The sequence below is a fragment of the Solanum dulcamara genome, chromosome 1, assembly GCF_947179165.1.
Source record: "Solanum dulcamara chromosome 1, daSolDulc1.2, whole genome shotgun sequence".
Lineage (NCBI taxonomy): Eukaryota > Viridiplantae > Streptophyta > Magnoliopsida > Solanales > Solanaceae > Solanum > Solanum dulcamara.
In genome coordinates this window covers 70,475,722-70,485,792 of record NC_077237.1, presented here as the reverse complement: position 1 = coordinate 70,485,792, position 10,071 = coordinate 70,475,722, and the positions used below count along the sequence as shown (strand labels likewise).

At 37.4% G+C, this 10,071-nt stretch overlaps 1 long non-coding RNA gene across 2 annotated transcripts; it reads right to left on the bottom strand.

Moving 5' to 3' along the window:
- Positions 1-383: 383 nt before the first annotated feature.
- Positions 384-4,117, bottom strand: LOC129888677 (uncharacterized). 2 transcript variants are annotated; one of them, XR_008766698.1, is made up of 6 exons: positions 4,036-4,117; positions 3,846-3,916; positions 3,038-3,292; positions 2,038-2,095; positions 1,369-1,521; positions 384-700 (listed from the first exon to the last, which is right to left on the bottom strand). It is a non-coding gene; the product is annotated as an uncharacterized LOC129888677 (long non-coding RNA). The 2 variants fall into 2 exon arrangements; XR_008766699.1 differs by lacking the exon at positions 1,369-1,521.
- Between the last annotated feature and the right edge of the window lie 5,954 nt (positions 4,118-10,071).

Here is a 10,071-nt window from a genome sequence, read left to right as displayed (position 1 = left end):
CTAAAGTGATTTTATCTATATAACTAATTACTTTATAATATAGTTCAGCAATTTATGGTTAGATGAGTTTTGGCACGGACCCAGCATTTCAAATTCGAAAATATATAATTTAATTTATACTTTAAACCAATCATAATTTCACAAACACAGAAACACGGTTCCATCCTTGCTAAGTGACAACCATAGAATCGTAGGTTTGAAGGCTTCCAAGACCTAAAATGAAGATTCATATTGGCTTGTACTTTGATAAGTCAACAATTTTGTTTGCTTCCTCAAATCAATGAAGCTAAGACGTAAGTTTTGATGAATCGTGTTTTTGACAATAATTTGAATCAGATTTGCACCTATTCCATGAAAATATAAGTAATACTAAAGGATTAAAATTTACAGCCAAAAATAGGGAACATCCATTCATAAATAAAGTTCTGCTTAACATTTGAAGTTTCTGAAAGAAAGAATGAATATGTTATAAATTAAAGATGAAAAGATCTGAAGGAAATCGAATGAGAAGCAATTCACATTTGACAAGACAAAAAATCTGCAACCTCCATATTACCAAAACTATCTTGATGCCAGATAGAAAGGAGAGTTTTGATCTTTTTTTTTTCTATAAATACATACACAAAGCTGACCACAGTAGCATGTGTTCTTTTTGTTCATAGACGAAAAAAGATTTGAAAAGCCATGGTGTCTTCGCATTCTGTAGAAGCAGTCATGTTCAAACAAAATCGTCAATAACCAAAAACATCCATAATATTTGTATATGAAGCAAAAAAACTTGTCTTACATCCAAAAACAAACATTATGCGGTAAATGGAATGAAATTTAGATATAGCAATAATTATCAACTAACTTTGGATAATGGAGAAGACCAGGGGAAAAAGGAAAAATAATAGAAAGGAAACAGATAATGCTAATTAATAGGAAAAAGGCGCACGATAAATTTTGCAGGAATTTAACATAACATTTGATGAGAGCATAGTGAAATCATCTCAAAGGTTATAAACAGCACCAGAGTCCAATTAGAAACAAATTTACCGAAGAAGATTGTTATCTACATTTAGGTTTATAAACAACATGTTTGTGTGACACTCTTTTCCAACCAAAAGTTCACCAAAACCATTTCAGAATGTCTAATACATATGAATTACAGATATAATATACGACACAAGGACCAGGGTATAAATTCCTTTTATATAAAAGGAAAATTAAGTGTATCTAGTGTTCTAATAAAATTTATCAAATCATTGACCGATAACAAAGATGTTTAGCAAGTGGACATCAAAATTTTGCTAAAAAATTGATAAAATATCTAAAAAGAGTTATAATAATACAAGGAAATCGCAAACAAAATAGCAATATACATACCTGAAAATGATTGTATCAAACTGTAATATTGGTCTACTCTATGTTTGCTATGGGATCAGGGGGTGCCTCGCTGAGGTAAGTAACTTTTACCTTATTGTTGGCTTCAGTGAATATCCAAAACTCTGAAGCAGTAGCTAAGGACACTGCCATTATCTGAAATTAACAATCAGCTTATTTGAAACTGGGATGTTTCAGAAGAGTATTTTTGGCTTTAATTTTTTTACCAAGTTCTGTTGTTTGTGTTTCCGTATATTAGAACTAAGCCAAAATTTAGGATTTGTAAGAAACCATAATAGAAATAATCACAAGCCATTAATAAAATAGCAATTGAATTAAAAAAAATAAATCTTTGCATTAGTTTAAGCATACAAAATGTCCCTTGCAAAATTGTCATTCTTATGTCTTCTAAATCTTGCAGTTGATCAGAAAAAGGACTTCATTTCATGGTCTTGAAATAATTGATCTGAATGGTATCTCTTCACATGCAAAATTCAAATTCAAATGAAAAGGAATTGAGAGCTTTGATTCATCAAAATTACCACAATCATATTCGTGAAAGAACAGGCATAAAAACAAAATTTTCAATGGCCATCTCATCGATAAAAAATAAATGTGCTTCTGAATTGAATAACCAAATTAGATATGCCAGAGGTGAGAAACATATTTTACCTCAAAGTAACTATTAAATTGAAGCATTGCCCTTATGTGAGTGAAGCTCACCATGATACTGGACAAAAAGCTAAAAGTATTAAGTGATTGATAGACTTTTGTATAGACATACACCGAATATTTTGAAGCATAGTCTTTCACATTACAAGTGTCACATAGTTATTAATTTCATGTGCTAAAGATTCAAATTTTCTTCTAGATGAAACAAAGAAAAATTGTAAAATAGATATTTACAACTCTTATAGTCTCATAGCAGGAGTCGCCTTTAAATTTAGTAAAACGAAAATAATATAGTGTTTGTTATATTATAATCAGATTTATGCTTCAGTTTCATTTCCGTGTATCAAAAAGAAAATGTACTCAAACATTAAGCAAGGAAAACCCCAAAGTCCATTGTGGACCTGTATTAAGCATTGTTAACTCAAAGTTGTCGAATTACACTTGTAATGAATGAGTGTTCTAATACTTACAGGAACTTCCTAAGATACAATTTTTAGTTATACAATAGAAAAATTGAATAGAATTATAGGAAAATTAAATCTCATTTTTCTATATCTAGTTTCGGGCAAAAGATTTGAAGGGAGGAGAAACTATATCTCTAATAGGTAACTTATAGTTTGCATGTTGTCTATCAAGTTAACTAAAGCTGTTTTTATCATTCACATTGTACACAGACCAGTTTTCTACACGAAGAACTACACACGATAAACTGCAAAAGAGAAGTATTTCATATGAAATCAAAGAAAAGATTGTGAGGTACAGGTTCTAACCAGTTTGATTTACCACTTTCAATACCTTAGATTATTGGAGAGAGGAACTGACATAATTTACATAGACAATATTAACAATGAGTGCCATAAAAATCAAATAACCAGCAAGCGGTTGAAATATAGGAGGTTTACTTCAGCAGCCAGTTGCAAAAATGAAGAACCTTAAACAAATATTAAGAAATCTACAGGTACATAAGATGAAAGATATCAAAAAGATTTCAATAGCTTACATATTTTAACAAACGTTGCAGAGTCAATTCTTGCGCCTTCTCATTCTTTGACAATCCCTTTCCAACTTTGGCAGCTCGCTTACATGCTCTACCCCTTCTTGAGGCAGTAGTTTCTAGTTTCTCCACAATGAATAATGAACATAACTCCATTTGGGAGGTTCAAAATCCAAAGTCTTTCTTGATCTATCATTTCAAATGTGTTGGAGATACAATGCTATCCCAGAAACCACATAACAGGGAGGCGTTTTGAAATACCTTCAAAAATCACGTAAACAACAATCGTCAACTAAAGAAATCTAAAATTGAGGAGTGCCAATATAGAAATTAGAGAGCTATAACTTAAAAAGATACATCTGTTTCATCTAGGAGAAAATTTGCATTAATTAAGTTGCAAAGAGAAGTTCAAGGCCTGTAGTCCAACATATGAATGTTTATGAGATAAACTGATAAACTTCTAATTGGATGACTCGACTACTGAGACATATTAATCATTTGCAATTTGAAAGGCTTTAACAGAATGAACTTTCAAATATCTGAATCTATCTTATTATGTAGAACTAAAAAAAAAAAAACTTGAATCCTATAGTGCAGAACATTATAAGAAAGTCCCTCTTCAAGTTATTGGTTAAGCCTAGCTACAAATTGCTTATTGTTTAATTCAATATTCTGACAGCTAAATGAAAATTTAAATAAATAAGTATTTATTGTCTTTATGTAAGGCCAAACATTATCATCGAAGAAGCAACCATGTCATACTTCAAAATAAACTCAAACAACGCATTAAAATTGGAAAAACATTAATACTTACTCAGTTGCAATTTCTTCGATGTAGTTTTCAATCAATTCACATTCTTCCACCTTGATCAAACTAACTCTTTACTGTAGTTGCAGTGCAAAAACCCATTAATAAAGACCAAAAAAATATAAACAGAGATAGAATTGAAAGAAATACAAGAAACGGTCATAATATCCAACTAAGAAAGTGAGAAGAATTTTACTTGATAGAACCTCCAAAAATGAAGCATCAATTCGTAACTTGTTTAAAAATTTTCAGAGGATTTTGATAAAAATAGGTGATTTTTTTTTTTTTTTTTTTTTTTTTTTTTTTTTTTTTTTTTTACGGGAACAGACCCTACACGAGGCTCCCACCTCTCGTGCACAGTCAGGGGTTAAGCAACACCCCCAAGCCTTAACATAAATAATCAAAATAAAAATACAAGGAGGGGGACATAAACCTTACCTCCGATCCTATGGTGGTTCATAAGTCGGCTAACCTATTAAGGTCGGCTAACTCATCCCCGATACAAAAAAGAAACTAACTATAACTAGAAAGCATTAAACCTGTGAGAGGACTCCTCCCGGTACAATTCAACTATGAAAGCATAAATGAGGGAGACTCTCCCCTTCCATGAGAAAAAACAAAAGTAACCTACACTAGTCCTATTCAACTATGCTACGTACCAGACATAGCTACATTGAAGAAGAACAAGCATACGAAACTTCTATCTCGCATGGGATGGGAAATTCCTTTCATCTTTGCTCCTTTTAGTCTTGTCGTACCAAGTAAATCCAGGTGAAGTGTGCCTTTGTATCAGCATCATGATTACCAGCTATGGAGGTTGAAAGGAAGGAAGTAGCTGCATGGTGGTCCAAATGTATGGTTGCTGCAGACCTGTACCTGCACAGCCAAACAAGACCAACAATACATTCAACCAAAGAGGTGTGCAAGCTGCTGTAGCTAGCTTGTATTTGTTCCTTGGCTGCTGCAAGTTGGTGGAGCTGTTGCAGCTGTTGATGGAATGCATCCAAGGCTGCCAATCTGCAGGTGGCTGCAGGTTCCCTAGGCTGCTTGTTGGTCTCAAAGCAGCCCCAAGATACTGCAGTCCTTTTAGCAGTCTGCCAGCTGCATTGGTGAAGCTGAGAATGACTGGTCATGGAGATCAATGCATTCTCCTGGAGGGGGGTGAAGCTGGGGTACCTGCATAGACAAACACAACCAACAAGACAAACAGCCAAATACAAGCAACCAAACAACCACAAAATCCAGAAGGAAGTTGCTGCTCTGCATAGTCCTTGTGTAGGCCTCTTAGTGAAGGTATTTGTTTTGGTGGTTGTATCTGTGCTGTGCTCTATGTAGGTGTTGGAAACACATGTTGATGAGTTCATCCTGACATCTGCATCTACACCACAAACAAGAACCAGCAAGAAAGGAGCTGCTGCAAGTGTTGTGTTATTAGAGTTATTAGAGAAGGCATAGGTGGATTGGATTTGTTCCTTGTCTGCTGCAGGTTGGTGCTGGGGTGTGTTGATAATAGAGAGTGTGGTTGGCCAGCTGAGTGTGCTACTCCATATAAGCCCAAGGTTACTGCAGCCCTCATAGCAGTGCCAAATAGGTTCTAAGCAAAGAAAGTCAACCAAAGACAAGCAACAAAGCAAACAAGTGTTGAGCTGCTGCAGGTGTTGCAGGTGTTGGGCTGCTGCAGGTGTTGAGCTGCTGCAGATGTTGTCCTCTATGATTTTGATGTTAAAGCATGTTGGTGTAAGTCTCCAACAACCTGCAAATACACAGCAAGTAACCAAAGACAAGCATAGACATATACAGGTTAGTAGAGAGGAATGGATCTCAAATAGGATTTTGGAGCCTGTTAGCATTTTCCATGTCGCTCGACTAACGTCTCCACTTATCCGTTTGAGCTGAAATTTCATGAGGTTTGCATATATATTCTTTACTTTAGCCTTGCAAAGTTTGAAGGCTTGATTCCCAAGTTGGAGCTTCCATTTAGCAAATTTCTTCCTTTTTAAGCTTAAGACAGCTGATTGTTTCAAGCTCGCTCGCCTAACGTCTAAAATTATCCGTTTTGGCTGAAATTTCTTGGGCCTTATCAAAATTATATATGCTACCATCCTGCAAAGTTTGGGAGACTTTGGACAAGTCCACAAGTTACTCCCTACCCTGCACCTACTGCCCTGCTGAGGCTTAGAGGTTGCAGGGGGTTTGGAAGATGTTGTTGTGCTCTTGTCTATGTATTTGTTGTTGAAGAATGCTAATATATTGCTCCAGACACCTGCAATAATACAACAAACAAGCCCAAACAAAACATAATATACACAGACTATCAATAGAGAGGGGACCTCAGTAAGAGCTTTGGAGAGTGTTATCATTTTCCAAGCCGCTCGACTAACGTCTCCAATTATCCATTTGAATTGAAACTTTATGGAGTTAGCATGTATATCCTCTCCTTTAGTCCTGCAAAATTTGAAGACTTGTTTCCCAAGTTGGAGGGTCCAAATTACTAAAGACCCTCTCTTTAGGCTTAAGGCAGCTGAATGTTTCCATGTCGCTCGCCTAACGCCTCCATTTATCCGTTTGGGCTGAAACTTCTTGGGGCTTGTCAAAATAATATATTCTAACTTCCTGCAAAGTTTGGGGGGCATTGGACAAGTCCACATGCTACTCCACACCCTGCACCTGCTGCCCTGCTGAAGCTTAGAGGTTGCAGGGTGTTTGGAAGTTGTTTTTGTGCTCTTGTCTATGTATTTGTTGTTGAAGAATGCTAATATATTACTCCAGACACCTGCAATAATACAACAAACAAGCCCAAACAAAAAATAATGTACACAGACTAGCAATAAAGAAGGGACCTCAGTAAGAGCTTTGGAGAGTGTTATCATTTTCCAAGTCGCTCGACTAACGTCTCCAATTGTCCATTTGGGTTGAAACTTTATGGATTTAGCATATGTATCCTCTCCTTTAGTCCTGAAAAGTTTGAAGACTTGTTTCCCAAGTTGGAGGGTCCAAATTACTAAAGACCCTCTCTTTAGGCCTAAGGCAGCTGAATGTTTCCATGTCGCTCGCCTAACGCCTCCAATTATCCGTTTGGGCTGAAACTTCTTGGGGCTTGTCAAAATAATATATTCTAACATCCTGCAAAGTTTGGGGGGCATTGGACAAGTCCACCTGCTGCAACTCACCCTGCACATCTTACCCTGCTGAATCTCAGTTACAGGTGTTGCAGGGAAGGTGTTAGCATTAGTGAGAGGCTGAATATTTGGTGAAGTCCTAGCATGCCAGGTTGTTGCTTCTCTTTTGTTGAGATACTTTGAACCTGTAAAGACAAGTGACAAGAAGCCAAACAAGAAGGATAGGTGTACAGGCTGCTGGAGACTCTTTTGTAGCTCCATGTGACTTCCATAGTAAATGAGGTTAAATTGCATGTTGTTGCAGGCTTCTCCCAAGAGAGGACCCTTAGTTGTACTCAGAACCAGCTCCCTATGGTACCTGCACCCACCAACAGAAAAACACACATACAAGCAATTCTGCAAGTTATAGTAATTAATTCTAATTACTTGTAGTTGGTTCCTGATTGCTGATTCCCATTGCTGGTTCCTGTGCTGCATCACTACAGCTTTCCTTGCCTGGCTTGCAATTGTTGGTTCCCATTTTCCAAATCTACTGATACCTACACAAGCAAGAATGAAAAGAAAAAAGAAGCTATCTATTCTAATCCTTACCTCTAGGGGTAGGTTGATTGCTCTAGGAATGCAATAAGTAAGGGAGATTGTCCCCTTTACAAAACTCCTACCTATGAATTTATACATAGGGAGTTCTGTACTACTATTATTGGTATGCAAATCAAGGAGGTTGTTTGATCCTCTTCAGTTTTGTCCTCCTAAAATTTGGCATCCCCATCTTGTCTAGGATGTAATATCCTCTTGTTTCCTTAGGAAGCTGTTGAACACTGTAGAATTGAGCCATGCTATCTACACTGTGGCTATGCTTGGAGAGTGTATCAGCAACAAAATTAGCCTCCCTATAGATGTGCTTACATTGAAAGAGATCCAGCATTATGATCATCTCCTGCAGGTTTATGATGTATTTCCTGATGTTCCAGGGAGATGTGATCTCTTGTTTTAACCATTTCACAAGTAATTCAGAATCAACCTCCAGTAGAACCCTGCTGTAGCCATGTTGAATACACCAAGTAATGCCTATGACTGCAGCTTGTACCTCAGCTTGGTTGTTAGAACCAATTCCAAGTGGTGCAGCAAATGCATAAAGGATGTTTCCTTTATGATCTCTTAGGATACCCCCAGCTCCAATTCTTCCAGGATTATCCAAGGCACTTCCATCAGTATTCAGTTTAACCACATGGTATGCTGGTTTGTGCCAACTGACTTGGATGATTTTCATTTCATGGCTGCATCTTTCCACCATAGCTATTAGCTCCTTCCAGTCATTTGGCCAACTAATGTAAGGGAAATCTGTGAAGATCAGCATGTAGAGTTCTTTGATGACTGAGAATTTCACTCTAGTACTGCTAGACTTTTTGCCACCATATTTACTAGCACACCTGTTCTTCCATAAGTTCCAACAAATAAATATAGGAGTAGCTTGCAATAATAGTTTATGGACTTCATTATTTGGTTTAGCCAGCCACCATTTCATCATATTGCTCCTCATTGGGTTGCTGCTGTGTTGTATACCCCAACAGTCAGAAAAATACTTCCATATGTGACTAGCCATGTGTCCAGAGATAAAAATGTGATCTATAGTATCCCATCCTGGCCTGTAGCAACAAGAACACTGAGCAGCTGCATGACCAAAGTGCTCAATATTTTCATTGGTGGGCAACTTGCTTCTGAGAGCTCTCCAGATAAGAAAGGATATTTTGAAGGGTATATTCTTGTGCCATATATTATTGTCTGTCATGGTTTTGTTCCTTTTAGGCCTGATTTGGTTCCAAGCTGAAGCACATGTAAAGTTTCCATCTGAATTCAGCTTCCAGTAGGCTGTATCTGGGAGGTCAGGTTGGTACTTGAAGGAAACATTTAGAATCTTCTGTATCAGATGCTGTGGTGCATGTTGCCTCACCTTCTCTTCATCCCATTCTCCATTCTTCAGGAACTTGGAGACAGTGGTATTGTTCAGTCTAGGTAGACAGTCTTTGTGATAAGCTAGGGGGCCAATTCCTAACCAATCATCCCACCAAAAGCTGCAAGAGCCTGAGTTAAGGTGCCACTGTATATGAGGCTCAATCTCAGCTTTGTTTGTCATCATGTGTTTCCACATAATTGATTGACCAGTGTCCCATTTCTTGATTACTGGATTTGCCCTTTGGCAATACTTGGCCCTCAGAAAGCTCCCCCATAGAGTCTTCTTAGACCTAAAATTCCACCATTGTTTATATTGCATTGCTAGGCAGACATCTTTCAGATTTTTCATGCCAACACCTCCTTCATCTGTTGGGTAGCTGAGGGTCTCCCATGATGCCCAATGGTATTTTCTTTTTTCTTTGTCCCATCCCCAAAAAAAATTTGCTATTAGGGACTTTATTTGTTTGAGTGTAGTGGCAGTTGGAATCACAGCAGATAAGAGATGAATTGGGAGGGACTGCAACACATACTTCACAAGAGCAGCTCTCCCCCCATAACTGAGAATTTTGGTATGCCATCCTCTAATTCTGGATGTTACTTTGGACACCATACTAGTAAAGTATATAATCCTTTGACCTCCAATATATAAGGGGCAACCCAAGTAGGTAATAGGGCCATGAGTTGTTTTGAAACCAGTGGTAGAAGTGACCCTTTCAGTGATCTCAGGATCAGTATTCAGAGGGATCATGCACTGACTCTTTTGTGTGTTAATAAGCTGGCCTGAAGTCTGTTCATACACTTCCAGTGTCTTCATGATCAGCTTGAGAGAGTTACTACATGTTGAAGTGAAAATGATTATATCATCAGCAAAGCTCAAATGATTAATCAATGGACCTTTCTTCTCCATGTGGAAACCTTTGTACAAATGGTGTTGATGAAGATTATTGAGCATTCTTGATAGTACCTCAGCACCTAAAATAAATAGGGCTGGGGATAATGGATCTCCCTGTTTGAGGCCTCTTGTAGAGTGGAAGAAACCATGCCTACCTCCATTCACAATAACTGAATACCAGTTATTAGCCATAAGTCTCCAAACCATGTCAATAAATCCTTCTCCAAATCCAAACCTTCTCATGACTAGACATATAAATGACCAGGAC